The 17,399-nt window shown below is 40.4% G+C and overlaps 1 protein-coding gene across 5 annotated transcripts in view; it reads right to left on the bottom strand.

Annotated features, from left to right (window-relative positions):
- The window catches only part of TPD52L1 (tumor protein D52-like 1), an 83,648-nt gene that overhangs the window by 54,614 nt on the left and 11,635 nt on the right, over nucleotides 1-17,399 (bottom strand). Inside the window, exon 1 of one of the 5 annotated variants that reach the window (XM_012660802.1) lies at nucleotides 8,381-8,414. The exons of the other annotated variants lie outside the window; for them this stretch is intronic. The gene's annotated coding sequence lies outside the window, so the exon portion shown is untranslated. Of the gene's footprint in view, nucleotides 1-8,380; nucleotides 8,415-17,399 lie in introns of those variants that run through there. 5 annotated transcript variants of the gene reach the window in all.

The raw sequence follows: 17,399 nt of genomic DNA, 5'->3' as shown, positions 1-17,399 counted from the left end.
GTTGTGACAGAGACAGTATGGCCACAAAAACCTATAATATTTACTATCTGGTCTTTATAGAAAAAGTTTGCAGATCCCTGCTCTAAGTTTAAAATTTAGTTTCCAAAAAGGTTCTACATGGCATCTTCTAGCTTCTAAATTTTCTTCAATATTTTAGTTATGTTTCTTTTTTCATTTCTAACTTTAGTCTCTTTTTTTCTGGAAATAGGTTCCAGACGGGATTTGTACCTTTCCAAAAATTAACTTTTTAATTTATTTATCCTTTTTTCTTTTTTTTTCGTTATTGTCTATTTCATTAATCTCTGCTTCCATCCTTTTAAATTATCTTTTCTTTTAGTGTATTTTTAAAATAATTTCTTAAGTACTAACCTTTATTATTTGCAGTCTCTCTATGTTCCATGGATTTTGGAATATACTCCTTTTCAATGTTTTCTAGATAGCTCGAATTTCATTTTGATTTAGCCCAAGTGTGTTTCTTAATTTCCAAGTTATTAAAATTTTTGTTTATATTTTAATATTTATTTCTAGTTTTGTTGGACAATAATTAAAGAATGTGATCTGTAAACGCTCTTTTGAATATTTTAAGCCTGCAGTCTCCCACCTCCAGGCCAAGATAACAGTCCACGGCCTGTTAGGAACCAGGCCGCAAAGCAGCAGGTGAGTGGCAGGTGAGCCATAGGCGAGCTAGCGAAGCTTCATCTGTATTTACAGCCACTCCCCATTGCTGGCATCACTGCACAAGCTCCGCCTCCTGTCAGATCAGCAGGGCATTAGATTCTCGTAAGAGTGCGAACCCTACTGTAAACTGTGCGTGCGAGGTATCTAGGTCATGTACTCCTTGTGAGACTCTAATGCCTGATGACCTGAGGTGGAGCTGAGGCAGCGATGCTAGCACTGGGGAGCAGCTGCAAATACAGATTATCATTAGCAGAGAAGTTTGACTGCACAATAAATGTAATGCACTTGAATCATCCCAAAACCATCACCACCTCCCCACCCCCTCAGCCCGGTCCATGGAAAAATTGTCTTCCATTAAATTGGTCAATGCTTTGAAAAAGTTGGGGACCGCTGTTTTAAGTATTCTTTGGGCCAAGTGCTTGACTAATTTTTCTAAATGTTTCATGGCACTAAGGGAGCTAGAGAAAGAACAGGAAATTCTATATAAAGTCCTATGATATGCTGGATGCTGTGGTGCACGCCTATAGTCCCAGCTACTCAGGAGGCTGAGGGAGGAGGATTGCTTGAATCCAGGAGTTTGAGTCCAGCCTAGGCAACAGAGCAAGATCTTGTCTTAAAAAAAAAAAAAAGTCCTAGGACTTATACCTAGTAAGTCAGTTTGTTAATTAGATCATCAAGGCCTCCCTGTCCTACTCTATTATCTACTATCTACTCATTAAAATACACCACTATAAAACCAAATTATTAACCAATTCTTTCTGCATTGTGATAGCTATGCTATTTGGACATGCAAGTTTATGACTTTCATAAACTGTTTCTACTGTTTCTACTGTTCCTCTTTCTCTGTCTTATGCTTTCTTTCCAATAAAAATATTGCTCCTCGTGTTTTTATTTGTTTGCTCTTTGTCTAATTTATTTTTGACTATCCCTTTACACTCCCAACCTTTCAAAAATATTATTTAAAGTATATTTCTGTAAAACACCCTTATGTGTGTTTTTATTAATATTTTATCCCAACATATCCCTGATCTCTCCTTACATAGGGGATTTAGTCCTTTTACAATTTAATGTAAAAATGGTGCACTTGACCTTTTTTTTTATTTTATATTTACAATTTAGTTTACTTTGTTTTCTCCTCTTTTCCTCTTTACTATTTTGTTGGTTTGGGCAAGTTTCAGTTCATTCCCTTTTTTTCTCCTGTTAATTTGAAAGTTCTACTATTCTTCAACTCTATAAGTTGTTGCCTTCCCTTTACAAATAACTGTGTTCCAATCTTCTGACAACAAAATGCCTAACACTAGTAATCAAACGAAGTCAAATGTTTGTTATCACATACAAACAAAATACTATTTCTTCCTTCCAGATACGTTATTGCTACATTGCTTCTCCCACTGCCCCTGCAGGACGAGAGCTGGGTTCCCTTTCTGTGTGGACATGCCTGCCTTTACTGTGTAGCTCTGGCAGCTGGCCTCCTTGGAGCCGGAGGGCCAGGTGTGATTTTGGTTTGGTCGGTTAGATGCTTTCTCAAGAGATTTGCGAGAGAGCAGCCGCTTCTGCTCTCTTGCAGCCACGCACAGTCTTGGAGGCATCGGTTTCCTATGGCTGAAGTCCCAGTGTCTTGCGCCCAGCATCGTGGTGTCAAGAAAACATCCATTTTACTAGCACAGACAGGAGCAGGTATAGCACGGTTCTGGAGCTGATGACAGGAGCTTGGTGACAAGGTAGCTCCTCACAGCTTCCTCATCCTAACAGATTCTTATTAAGTAGCTGTGGCAGCAGCAATGTGGGGCCCCAGTTCTGGGGAGTAGCTTTGGGAGGTGTTCAGGAAAGCTTAGTCTAGAGTCCACTACTTCAGCCATACAATGATTCTAAGGCTATTTAACGTGGCTCTGTAACAAATTCCTTCTTGTTTAAAATACACAGGGGGGATTCTGTCCTCTGCCGGACCCTGAATGATAGACACTCTCGCTTTCTCCCTCTAGGATCCCAGATTTTACTGAGATAATAACTTAATACTTTTTGTTTTGGACTCAGTTTTCCTTTCAATATGTCTCTTCTATACCAGGAATGCTTATTTAGTTTGTGTCTCACACATTCCTTGTCACTATCATTATCCATTTACATTTATCCAACATTTGAGTTGCCAGGAATTGGGCTTTGCAGAAAAAAGACTGCTGAGAGTTGATCTCTGTCATATTGTTCTATGTTAGCCACCTTTACAGATTTTATAAGTGTTTTCCAATTTTATTCTCATACAATTCGGTGATGCTTTGTTCATTGTTTTTGTTAGAGGTACTTTCCGTAAGATCTTCCAGAGGAATTATGCAGGGAAATGCCAACTACATTATTATGAACTTCAAAGCCTGTCACTATGCACTCTTCGTCTAGCCATGCTTCTTTCAAATATTTATACCCTATCATTTCTAATTATAAAACCTAGCTCCAAGCTCACCCCTCCAAGAAGTTCTTCTGTATAGCCCTGTCCAAGGCTGGCCACCCTGAAACCTTTTGGGAGCGTCAGTGTTCCTCATGTACCTTCCATCTTGCCTTTATTCTTTTCATTCCTATTTTCTTTCCATTCCTACTTATTATATAAGGACTAGTTATACTGGAAATTTCTCAAAAAAGGGGAATTTCTCTTTTTGGCATTCCTCATAGCTTATAACACTGTGATTGGCACAACATACTAAAAAAATAACATTTCTTGCATTTTTAATCACCACCATATGTGTGTGTCTGTGAATTCATATGTGGTAATGTAAACACGGTAATTTTTGAGTACTCGGTACATAAGTTACTTAAATTCTCTAGGCCTCCGTTTCTCATCTGTGGAATGATGACGCCATCACCTGCTGTGTAGGTGTATTTTGGAGAATGCTACTTGGAACCCTGTATGGAAATGCTTACTTAGAGTTGTTCAGGGTTATAAGGCCAAGAAGTTGTGGGGAGGATGACGGCTGACAGCCAGGCCAGTGCTCCTGCCATCCTGCCTCCCTCAGCTTTTCTCAGACAAGTGAACTTAATGTCCCCTTCTTTCTGTTTACTCCAGAAGCAAAGGCTACTTTAAGGAGATGTACCCAATGCCTGGAACATCATCACACTTCCAGATGGCAGGTTCCCTCCCTTTCTACCTTCAAGCAACTCTCAGAAACCACCCCCTCAACAATCCTCTCCTGACTCTCAGAGAGGGAAGCACACATCTCCACCTCACCCTCCCTAAAAATGCAACTCCTACAATACTTTGCTCACGACTCCAGCTCACGACTCCTGAAAAAAGGCAGCTGTGCTTAAACATCATGGAAAGTGATGATGCACTGTGCACTTTCTCAGTGTTTACCTACTTCCCCTGGGCCTCTAGATGTTTGCACATCTGCCTTAGAGAAGGCACAGAATCTGTTTAAATTGGTTTTTACAATGCCCAGCCAAGTAACACATATTTACAAATATTAGCTTAATACAAGTCCCTGGCATTCACTTATCATTTATGCCTACTTGCCTTCCAAGTGACTCTTGGTCACTATGCTTAACTGGTTTCTAGAAAGTACAGCTGCAGAGAAACACATTAGTGCTTCCCTAAAGCCAGAGGTATCCTAGGGGCAGCCTTGCCCACAAGAACTGACCTAAAGGGGTTAATCAAGACAGGAACCACATGGGGAGGGACAGTTCAAAGCCAACTTTCCAAATCAAACCCAACTTCCCTAGAATCATCCTAAGGTCCAAGAGATTCCTTAGTCCCTGGAAACAATGCAGGATTTAATAATGATTTGCTCCCAGTTCTCCTGGAAAATCTTGGCCTTTGATAACCTGGGAGAAGAGAGAAACTGTCTAAATATCTATGGCTCACACCATGCCAAGGTAAACTGATAAGTCCTGGATGTTCATAGATATCAGTGCTAACATATTTTAGCATCCATTCTAGTTCATAATTGTATCCCCAGAATCTATACATTGCCTAGCACACAGAAGATGTTCACCAAATGTCTGTGAATAAATAAATATTATCTTAAATTAACATATACTGCTATTTAGGTCTTTCCTCAGTACTTGCATAAAACATCCAAATTCTTTATCTGTTCATAGTTTGATATTTAAATTTCATGATGCTGGTTAAGTTTCAGCTTGGTTTCCTTTCTCTCTGTTCTCTCTAGCAAATCGACAGCAAATACATAGTAAGGTAAAATAGCTAGTTTGCCTCTTGACGCCATTGCTGAATTTCCACCTGCCTTAGTTCTCTGTCGTGTCCTGGCCCAAATGTTTCTTGGTTCTCCTAGATCTGCTATTCAGTTCTCTTGGTTATTTCTACATCCTCCCAAAGACATATCTTGTATTCTGACCTTTTAGTCTTCCTGAATTTTGATCGAGACGTATTACTTGATAGCATAGTTCCTTATGCTAATCATTTAGATCACATATTACCAGGTTTACTACTTAACTACTACAAATTACTACAATTTATAAATAAACAATGACATCATATTCATTATTGGGTTCACTGTCTGATCACATTCTTCACCTTTTCAAATCTTGAAGAGAAAAACAAACTGCGGCTTTGAACCCACTTGTAAGATTACTTTAAGCCATCATTTTTTTCCCCTCTTAGGGTTCCAGCTTTGTAATCTGCACAAGAGCAACACCAGCCTCCTTCACACCACGAGAAAGGGCTGTAAGTATTCACAGTATTGAAAAGCAGTCAGCAAATATAAAGGGCATGGTACTAGCAAGTCACTGGGCTGCATCTCTGTGGGCCTCCAAAGTTGGAAGCTGGTGAGATTTCTCTTCACTTATTTAAAAGAACTCTGAGCAAGTAAATAGAAAACATTCTTGATACCTGAATGTATCATTAGAAGGACCAGGAAACAAGTGCTTCATACAGATGTTAAACAGTTCCACTTCATGTTTTCAATTGTAAACTGAGTTCCCCAGAGTGGGGTAATAAACACTCTCCTTTATGTTTGTTCTCTGATCAAGAAACAGCTGAACAATGCATTCTCTCTCTCTCCTTTTCTCTCTCTCTATATATGTATGTGTATGTATATATATGGTAAATATATATTTAAAAACCATGTACCACATTTAATTTGCAAATTCTTACATGTCAGTAATTTCAGGACCTTCAAAGTTAAGGTAAAAACATTGTAAACCATGCTTGGCACTAACTGTGCCCAATTAACCATAGCAGGTGGTAGGTAATTCTGGGAAAAGACTCACTTTCAAATAAATTTGTCTTTGAAAATGTCATAGCACAGGCCTGCCTTTCTTCCCCTTCCTTCCCTCCCTTCCACCTTCTCACCATAAAAGAGCCAAACTGCTTTACAACATCCTATGTGATGAAGTCATAATTACATAGAAATAAACTAGGGCTTGTGCAGTAGTTATTTAAAAAGACAGAAGGAAACTGAGACATTCGATTATTCCCCAAAACTCTGAGTAGGACAGTCACCCATGTCCTTGAGTGAGAACGGAGAACAACACTAACCAGAGCTATCCGTTAAAGGTCCTGAAAGGCACTGTCAGGACAGCATCAGAGCTCTGTCCAGTGGTGGATTTTGGTGCGCTCCCCCTCCAGGTAGAAAGTGACTTTTCTCATTGAAATGGCTTTCAAGCACCCTCCCTTAACAAGATTGTTCATGAGCTGCTGCTCCCAAGCAATGCAGCTCACCTAAAACCCATTTCTAAAGTTTTCTTAGAATGCTCACAGTATAGTCAGTGCATGAGAGCAGGAAAGACTCAGTTTAAGTAAGAGCTGCCTTCTGCATGTTTCCATACACAAAGAGATCACTGTTATGTAGAGTGGAGAAATCGAATGAATAGGGGGAAAAAAGTAAATTAGTTCTATAGAGCAAAAAGAAAGAAATGAAAGTTCATTCTGATGTGTTGAAGCTTTCCAGTGAAAAAGAATTTATGCCTTAAATGTATACCAGGCACAAGAAAATTATCAGCATCATAAAATAAAACAGTGGTACAACTGACATTATGCTAAAGCCTTAATAGAAAGGGAAAGGGACTACCTTCTTTGAGGGATTTTTTTAATAGAAACATTCAACCATTAGGAAAGCTAGCATGCATATAGTGCTTCCTAGTTTCCATGGTGCTTTGGGGCACCTGAGGATTCTTATAATTCCTACTTGCTTGGGAAGTCCAGTCTCTGAGCAGTTGCCTCCAACCAGGAGGCGGAGTGGGACCTGACCCTATGCCTTTGAGCTGTACTATCCTGCCTTAAACACCATGCACTGAGGGTCTACTTGGATAACTCATTGTGTTTTACAGGACACAGTAAGTGAGAAACAAAACACAGTGCTTGTCTTCTTGAAGTTCACCGCCTTTCTGGAGAGCTAAAATTGATCAGGGAAGCGACGGGGGAAGTTGTGTCCAAACTGCAGGACAAAACCATGAGGGATGCCTGGAATTCAGTCAGATGTATGTTAAGATTGAGTGGTCTGAAGACTATGAAGGAATTCAGGGTTACATCAAAGGGCTTTACGTTGGGTGGAAAGTATATTTAAGAGCCAAAGGAATACAAAATCCAGTCAAGTGATGTGGGAGCTGCAGGTTTCCCTTTAGAAGTCATGGAGTTGTGGACGTAGCAATTATGAGGTCAGAGTATTCACAGGGGTCGCCAGGGGGAATCCTGTCAATTTCCCAAGCGAAATCTCTGGTCCGTGTGCAACCTCAAGTGTACGCAGAAGGTAACCCCCCTCTGTTGGAAAATAGCCTCAATTAACTGATAAGGTCTCTGCACAGAGTATCAATCCCAGAAAGAGGTAGAATCATCTACAATCACCCTTCCATCCACCTCGCACATTTCACATCCCCCCTCATCAATTTACTTTTTTCCTTAACATTTACCAAAATCTAGCATACTACATGTTTTACTAATTTATGTTGTTTATTATTTGGCTCTTCCCTAGAATTTTAGCTTTACTAGATCAGAAATATTCTGTTTTTCCCCTGTGCTTTTCAAGAGCCCCTAGTGCATAGTCTGATACATAGATATTTTAGATAATTATTGAATAAAGAAATGACTAAATCAAAACCATAGAACTAGTGTTTTTGTGGGAAGGCATCTGAATATTTGGTATTTTGTGTTTGAGAGAATTTGTTCTATTGAGAGAATATCAAGCTTCAAAATTACAATTTCACATGCTTAATTATGTTAGTTATTTAAATGGAATATAGAGCAAAAAGAAAGAAATGAAAGTTGATTTTTAAGTAGAAATCTTACTAAATTTGTAAGTAATAGTGAACCATTTAAGAGAATTTTAGATTACCTATGCTTATATATTTAATTTTTAGATTTGTAAGATTTAAGTACTTAGGAAGGCTAGTCCTATACAAAATTAGAGTACTTAAGTTTGAAACTGAATATATTAACTGACTTTGTGTGTCAGTTAATATCATACTATTTGAATATCATACTAACCAAAGTTGCTTTAAAAGTAATTATTAGCATTTACTAATTTTATAAATAGAATAAGATTTTCAAGCTGCACTTAAAGTTTTCTGAACCTAAAACTTGAATTAATAAAATGTTAACTTTTAAATTAAAAATAAATCTCCAAACAGTCTGTTCGACAAGATATACTGGATGAACGACTGCCGTGTGCTGAAGAAGTGAAGGGCTGGCAATACAGGGAAAGGATCACAGGGCTTGAGTCAGAAAACTGACTTATTTCTTATTCGAGTGCTCCCATTTATAACATACCAGCCTGGGTCAATCCCCGGAGCTCTCCAGTGCTTTTATCTACAAAATAAGAAGATTGCATTAGACTATTTATTAAGTCCCTTTCAACTCTAAATTATGAAGCTGCTTCTTAAGAACACAAAACAGATTCATAGTGCTGTGGGAGTTGAGAGAAAAGGAGGATTACTTCCAGTGGGAAAATCAGAAGTTCATTGGCAATAGTATGGGTGGGATCGGACAAGTCAAAATAAGAGGGAAACAGTGAAACCACCTTTACAAATTGATGAAGGGGTACAAGGCCTAGCTAAAAATAAGGCACAAGCCTAGCTAAAAATAAAAATAATAATTAGCCACTGTCCCCCTGTTTGCTTCTCTATAAGTGCCAGTCTGGAGCCACATAGACGGTGGTCTAAAGATTCTTAGCTTTCTCCATAGATAACACCACCTTTTTGAAATCTAGGGGTAGTTTCTGAGATATCTTCCAGGTCCTGCATTCCAGTGGAATGGCTGACCCACCTGGACCAGTGGCCCATACCAAGGAACTGACTCAACTGGTTTTATAACCCCCACCCAAGAACCTGATCGGCAAAGAAGACAATTTCTACATCCCTGTGGTTCTTCCCAAACCCAGCCATTAGCCCCAACCCAGCCAATTAGCAGACTCAATTGCCTACTTTAAAAACCCTGTCTCCCAAATCCGGCGGGACGCGAATTTGAGAAATTCCTCCTATCTCTGCTTAGCATTATGCAGAATTAAAAACTCTTTCTCTAAGGTAAACCCTGCTATCTTGGTGTATTGGCTTCCTCTTGGGCAGCGGGCAAATGAACCTGGTTGGTCAGCAACAACAGCATTGTAGGTGGACAAACCCTGCCCCCCGCCCCACCCTCCGTGAACCCCAAACGAGGGAAAGTAGAAAGTGAGTTTGGAAAATGGGAGTCAGAGAAAATGTCTGATGGTGAACTAGCTATTAAGTCTCATCAAGAGTCGACCTCAGCCATGTGTTGATGAATGTATCGAATAGCTCAAAAAGCTAAGGGATCAGTAGCAACATTTACCATATCCACTAGGATGCCAGAGGTAATTTAACAACACACAATGTTATTTACACAGGACCTAAACAAATGATTATCAGAATTATTATATCTATTTGTATTAAGATTAGATTGTGCAAGAAGGATATCCTTTTAAATTACAGTCTTTCTTGGTAACTTACTCAAAAATGACCTTACACTACTATTATATTATAAAGCTAATGATGACTCAAATATTCATTTTACAGAACCCCCTCTTGAATTTTATGAAACTGAAAGAATACCCACATAAGCTGATATTTCTGTAGGCGATTTCCTCTGCCTAAAATTCTCAAAAAAGCTAAAAATACTCTCCACTGAAAGGTCAGTGAAATTTGGAGATGAATAGATTCATACTCATCAATATTTCAAACTCTCACAGGCTGTCAGTGAGGACTTGGGGAGGTGACACATTCAGGGAAGGAAATCAGTGTTTTACAAGTTCAGTTCAATAACTACTTGTGGCATCTGGAATAATGTTTTCAGGCAACATGAGAATATGGTCATGTTTTCTCATAAATCTCTATATACTAGCTAAGCAGAGCAGACTACGTGTGCATTTTAGAAGAAAATGCCACCAAATTATTGTAGCTTTTGTTTCTATAAAGGAGACTTTGATTTGTCAGGTTAAAATAATTTGACCAGGTGTTGCCAATCCAAGGTTTTCCATCGCACTGAAAATCAGCTGTCTGGGCAAACCATCGCCGCAGGAGTCGGCGGCATTCAGCTGACTTCTCCCCTTCCATCCTTCCACCAGGTTGCAACGTCCACGCCAGGACAGCCAGAACAACACGGACACCCAAAACACACGGTTCATTTGCATATCGCACACTGACAGTCTGTAAGAATTTGCTCAGTATTTGTTTAATGGAGATGGGGAGAAATTGAATACCTATTTCTTTGTAGAAAATACATCAGCTGTTCGGTGACCTCTTTTCTTTTGAGCTCTCCCACAACAAAACTCTAATCCCACAAAATCTGAATAAGCAATGCAGAATATATTAAAGTTATCATAGAGGAAACTAGGAGTTGGTTTTAGCACTTCCTGGAAAAGCACCATTAGAACCACCTTTCGTTCCGAGTTTCTCTGCTCAGTCTCCTGGCATCTTGTGTTCTCTCCCTCTCTGTTTCTTTTTCTTCCTCCAGGGCTCACTCTTTGTGGACCCCTCCTCCTCACTTCCATATTTCCCCCTTACCTTCTCCACCCCCTCACTCTCCTTTTCCTAAGTGAAACTTCTCAAGAGAGAGGTTTCTTCCCAGCTTCTATCTTTATGTGGACACATTCAGACTCCTAAGCTTAACATGGTCTTTAGGACTTCCTTGCTGGGAACAATATTTAATGGCCATGTTGGACTACTGAAAATTCTTGTGACCACTCTAGCACTTCTTTAATTTTAGGAACTTTTATAAGAAGTTAAAATAAAATTTTTTAAAAAACCATTTATTTCTCAGAAAAGTTGAAATATCCATCCTGTTACTCCTTGCCAGGGTTATGTATGATGCTATGTCTACTCATTCATTTATTAATTCATCTATTTTCTTCCCCACAAGATTTATGGAGTGTTTTTCATGGATCAATCATTGTTCTAGACACTGGGGACGTAGCAAAAAAGAAAACAAAGTCCCTGCCCTCGAGGAACTTTAAAGGCTAGTTGGGAGAAAGAGAAAAATCAGGCAAAGATGATAGTGATGTATGCGTGCGTGTGTGTGTGTGTGTGTGTGTATACACACACGTTATATATGTATATATACACATACATATTAGAAGTTTTCATTGTTTTCATTTGTGCCTTCTTTATTTTGTGAAACATCAAAAATAGCAAGCACTGAACTCTCCCTTTGTCATTAGAAGTTTTTCAGAATACTCAGAGGTCTCAAGCATGCTGCTAAGCAACCGACACCAGGATGTCTGAAGTCCTGCCATCAAGAACATGCATCCTTTTCCATGGGCTTTGCACTCCTTCAGCAAGGCTGCACCGTTATGAACACCTGAGCCACACGAGACCAGAAATAAGATCTGCTAAGTGAAAAGATAAGCACTGCCACATTTCCCCATGTTGCTTTACTCAATTATTATAAGAGAAACAATGGAAATGTAAGCAAAACATTTATACTGTTCTTCCTCAAAACATGTCCAAACAATGAACATTGTTTTGTATGTCTGCTATGAGTATCTTGAAGCTTTCATCCTAGTAAATAAAGAAGGAACAAGGCCGGGCGCGGTGGCTCACGCCTGTAATTCTAACACTCTGGGAGGCCGAGGCGGGCGGATTGTTTGAGCTCAGGAGTTCGAAACCAGCCTGAGCAAGAGCGAGACCCCGTCTCTACTAAAAATAGAAAGAAATTAATCAGACAACTAAAAATATATAGAAAAATTAGCTGGCCATGGTGGCGCATGCCTGTAGTCCCAGCTACTCAGGAGGCTGAGGCAGGAGGATTGCTTGAGCCCAGGAGTTTGAGGTTGCTGGGAGCTAGGCTGACGCCATGGCACTCTTGCCCCGGCAAAAGAGTGAGACTTTGTCTCAAAAAAAAAAGAAGGAACAAGAGCAGCAATCATTTAAGACATTTAGCTTCTTGTTAGCAAAATTTCGGTGTGTTTTAGTAGGTAAAATTTATGCTTCTGATTTGCATCCAGGTCAGATAGCCAAATTCTATCAACTTAAATATTTATTTCTATCTTCAACCTACTCACCTCTCCTTAGCTCCAGAAAGCTATTTTTAACTTTGTGGTAGGTGGTGTACAAAAATCCAAAGAATTTTCAGATAAAAGAATGCATTAAAAATAGTTGCTTGACAGCTAACTGCTACAACAAAAATAGGGTGGTAAGCTCACAAAGGAAGGACTTTGGTTCGTTCATCTGTTTTCCCAGCACCTAGTTCAGAGCCTGGTACAAGGTGTGTTCAATCCATATTTCATGAGAAATTAATAAATGAATGTCACCTTTCTTTTTCATTGCCATCACAGTAGCCAAGCATCATAGTACCAATAGCGCCCGAGTGTCATAAGCACTTTACGGGCATCATCTCACTGAATCATCACAAAACCCACTCGTGGCCGCCATTTCCACTATTTTGTAGATGAGCAAATTGAGACTTGGGCAAGTTAAAGGTCACATTGCTAAGAAGGGACAGAACTGGGAAATGAATTGAAATCTTTTTGACAACATCCAGGCTCTTCACCACTGGATAAGAATCGCTTTATAGGACGGATCCTTTATTTTGCTTCCTTCTGTGTTCTTCTTCCTGACTTCCTCCCACATGACCACAGCCAGCTCAGACTGGAGAAGTAGCTTATGTGGGTGTGCAGTCATTCTTTAAACGAGAAGCATCAGCATCCAGAATAAAATTTTAGGAATTATATTAGAAAATGAAAATATCTAAGTTCGCTATATTTTCCACATAGGAAAATATAGTTTAGGGAACATATGCATGTATGTATATATTTTAAAAGCAACACCTGTTGAAGGAATTTGAACAGGTTTCTTAAGAATGGGCTAGGCAGGACCTTGAAGAGCATGTGATCCAATGCTCTCAGGAAACAGGTGAATAAACAAGAGGATGGGAGAGGGAGTGACAGTTTGGTGGCAGAGCTAAGGCCAGAGCCAAGGCCAGAGCCAGGCCTCCTCGCTTCCAGGCCAGTGCACTGTCTCTGCATCAGGTCCCCACCCCCCGCCAAAGTGTTTGATCAAGAGATGAATAACAGAGAACAAAAGAAAACAACTACCCGGAGAAAAATTTAGACTTATGTTGGGGAGGACAATGAAGGCGCTCTATAGACCATTCCTTGGACCATGTGCCTGACTCAAAGTGGAAATTCCTTTGGCTCAAATGACTAAGCCAGGAACAGCCTTGTAATTAAGGGAAGAGAGAAAGGAAAATGGGGCTCAGATTAACAGGATGCTGGACTCTGTCTTCCTCTTGGATTCCTTCTGTGAGCACGTGCTCACACTTACACATACACACATCGCACCAGGCGGCCATGCAGTAAGGAGAGACCTGTTGACAGAGATTAAGGGTTATATTCAATATCAATATTGGCAGATGAACTCTTGTCTTATAAGAACAGCAAATCCAGGGTCGATTTATTCTTCTTTATGGGAGAAGGACAAAGAAAGGTTACTTACCTACTTTGTTTAAATTATTTCCTTCTCATTGATTTTTATCATTCAGGCAATTACCTGATACTGAGCAAAGACAGTAGGAAGAGCCTGCTGATTTCAGTAGAGCATTTACCAGGAACCAGTAGACTTTCAAAAAGATTGTACCTTACTTCATTTATTTAAGAAATACTGATTGAACCACTACTATTCCTCAGGCCCTGTTCCAGGTGCTGGAGAGTAAGCAGTGACCACAGTAAAATATCTTGGGCTTGCAGACTTACATTTAGGAGGAGTAGGAAGAGACAATGAACAAAATAAATTAGGTAATATACATATTTCATGTATCTAACATGTATATATATAGCATGTTAGAGAGGCATAACTGCTAAAAAGAAAAGCAAAGAGCAGGGACGGGAAATAGTAAGTGTCTGTGTGTGTGGCAAGGGGCAGAGTGCAATTTTATATCAAGGGGCCAGGAGGTGACCATCACTAAAATTGGCTGAACTCAAAGCATGAGCACAAGGGAAGGCATACAGCCCATCCTCTCTTCCCACACACACCCCTGCACTGTGTTAGTTAGCCATCGCTGCATAGAACAAATTATCACAAAGTTAGCTGTTTAAAACAACACACATTTATTATCTCAGAGTTTCTGTGGATCAGAAATCCAGGCACAGCTTAGTTGGTTCCTCTGCTCAGGGTTACACAAGGCTGCAATCAAAGTGTCAGCCAGGCTATTCTCATCTAGAGGCTCAACCAGGGGAGAATTGCTTCAAGGCTCATTTAGATTGTTGGCAGAACTCATTTTCTGGCAGCTACAGAGCAGGTTTTTGCTGCTTTCCTTAGGTCCTAGAAAACACCCACAGTTCCTGGCTTTCTTGTGGGTTTCTTCAACATGGATGCTTACTTCATCAACCCACAAGAAGGGTCGCAACTCATCTGCTAAGATGGAGTCTTACTAAGGTGACATAATCATGGGAGTTACATCCCATTGTGTTTTTCACACACATCCTCAAACATGAGTGGGCATCAGAATCACCTAGAGGGCAAGTTTAAAGACAACTGGCCCACCCCCAAGGTTTCTGAATTGGTGGGCTTAAGGTGGGGCCTAAGAAGTTGCATTTCTAACAAGTTCCCAGGTGAAGCCGATGGTTCTGGTCAAGGAATCACACTTTGAAAACTAGCATCCTGGCCTATATGTTCAAGCTACTCTCACTGCCACCCTGAAAATCAGCCAGCTCTCAGTCATCTCTCGCTATTAGGCATGTGCATTGTGGCAGCACAGCCTGTCCATGGAAGGCTCGTGGAAGCCCGGTAACACACTGTGGGCTGCCTGCGCAGGGAGTTCTGGAGTCTCAGACACCCAGAGCATGATCTAAAAAGGGATGCACAGGTTCCAGGTGGGCCTAAAAACTACACACTCTGAAAAAAGGCTCAACCAGAAGAGGACTAAAGACCTCTAAAGCCAAAGGCTCAGGACAGCTGTTAAGAATTGTGAAGGGTCCGATTTTACCCCACTTGCAAGCCAGCAAATTAGCCTGCCAATTTCATGGATGCTGGCAGAACATGCAGCCTCCTGGGTCTCAGACAAAAGATAATTTACTACTCACGCGATAGCAGTAGCCAGAGTACCATCATTGCACCAGTTTCCTGAGCGCTAATTCCAAAAGGGTGATGTGATGAGGGCCCAGGTGTTGCCTGTTTACACAGCAGGGTGTGTTACAGGAGAGTAACCCTGAGATTAGGAAACCCTGATGTATATAGGGGCTGCTAGCAAATCTACCCAACATTTGGTCTTTATCTTTATTATCCTGGACAGTAAATAAATCTGCCCCTAAGGAAGACAGTCTATATCTTCTAAGGCTGCCTACAATGCAGACATCCTTGAAAACAGAGTCCAGAGAAGATTAGCTGTTAATACCTTTGCTCAGAAGATGAGTTGTGTAGAAACTTGAGAGATCTAGGGAGAATAGTCTCCCAACAACAGGGTCCGGTCACCAGGTATAAGGGTAACACTGACCAGCAACATCTGGCTAAAGAACCAAAGAGGGTAAGGAAGCAGGCCCAGAAGATATCTGAGGAAGAATTTTTGAGGTACAGGGATTAATAAATTCAAAGAGTCTGAAGAAGAAACAAAGGGAGTTAAGGTAGAGTGCATCAGGAGATGAGGTCAGAGAAATAATGGGGCAGGAAGCAAAGGCCATTGTAAGGACTTTACCCTTTATTCTGCATGAACTAAGGAGTTACTGGAGAATTTCACAGGGAGGAGTGGCATGATACACCAAATTGAGAGGATCACCGGGTTTACTGTGTTGAGAATACACCAAAAGCTGACCTGCTAGGAAACTCCTGCAGTGATCCAGGGGAAAGAGGAGGGAGGCCTGGAGCCAGGCATTACCAGCAGAGGTGATGGGAAGCTGTTCCACTTTAGATATGTTTTGAAAGTAGAGCTGGTATGACATATTAGAAAGGGGTAGAGGAAAAAAACAAAGTCAAACTTTGGAGGACAGGTTTTGAACTTTTCCATTTGAAATGGACTTGCCATTAACTGAAATGGGGATGACTTTGGGAGGACTAGGAATATTTTGGAGGAGGGAGATTAAGAGATCAATGTTAGGCATGTTAAATGCAATATGCATATTAGACATCCACGTGGACACACCAAGTGGGCAGTCTGAATTTGAGGAGCGAGGTCCAGGCTGGAAAAATAAATTTTGGAGTTTTTAGCATATGGATTGAATTCAAAACCATGAGTCATAAGGAGATCGCCAAGAGAGTTAGTGTAGATAGAAAAGAGAAGTAGGCCAAGGACTGATCCCTGGGGTATGCCAGCAGTTAGCAAAGGAGACTGAGAGGGCTTGTGAAGAAGGAGGGAAACAAAGAGAGTTCAGTGTCCTGGAAACCAAGTGAACAAAGTGCTTCAAGTAGAGATAGTGGGCCACTGTGCCATGTGATGCTAATAGGTCAACTAAGACGGGGACTGAGAAGTGACCACTGGATTTGGTACGCTTGAAAAGAGAAGGAAGGAAAGGAAGGAATGGGAGAGAGAGGGAGAGAGAGGGAGAGAATGCAAGTGCATGCAAGTGAACACTAATGTTTTCTTTTTCCAAATCTAATGAAACCCAAAATCAAAGGTATTATATGAGACCATAATGTCTTCAGCATATATAACAGGTCCTATGACATTAAAGTAAAACATTTATTTTCCCTCAGCCTTGGAGAAGGGATAAAAAGAAAGGACAAAGATCTGAAAAGGACAGAGGCCAGTTCTGCAGAGGTGGGCACAGGACGCCTTCTGAGAAGAGAGGGTACCAAGAGGACAGGACACTCTTGTGGTGGGTCTCAGGGCACTGCCCAAGTAAAGAGGGTGCTGAGCCCCTTGAGATGGGTCAAGAGTCAAACAAAACACTGGCACCAAGTTCTTTCTCTTCCTGAGGTCAGATCTCCACTGAGGTGGTTTTTGTACTTTTGTATGTTGTGAATTCGTGGGTCATTGCAAACAATAATATTTCATGGTAAGTACCCAAACTGTGGGATGAAGGTAGATATAAATAATTTCTTACTGTTGCCCTCCATTAGCAAATATCATAAAAAGTTATATTTGTATCTAATTATAAGATTTGGTATAGTAAGAGATAAAATGGGAGTGTGCAATATCACTGATCTACTATATGCCCAGATCTTTTAATAAAGGAAGTCAGCAAATTCATTAATCAAATGAATTTAAGTCAATGCACAAAAAATATTGTGACTCCAATTCTTCTCAAACATATGTCTGAATCTCTTCTCAGATGTATGTTTTACCTCTGTTTACCATTACTCAACCCGCCCCTGTTTTTTTTCAATACAGAATTTGCTTTTCAAATGTG

The sequence above is a fragment of the Propithecus coquereli genome, unplaced genomic scaffold (genome assembly GCF_000956105.1).
Source record: "Propithecus coquereli isolate 6110/MARCELLA unplaced genomic scaffold, Pcoq_1.0 Scaffold68, whole genome shotgun sequence".
In the NCBI taxonomy this organism is placed as follows: Eukaryota; Metazoa; Chordata; class Mammalia; order Primates; family Indriidae; genus Propithecus; species Propithecus coquereli.
This window is presented reverse-complemented; position numbering and strand designations above follow the sequence as displayed.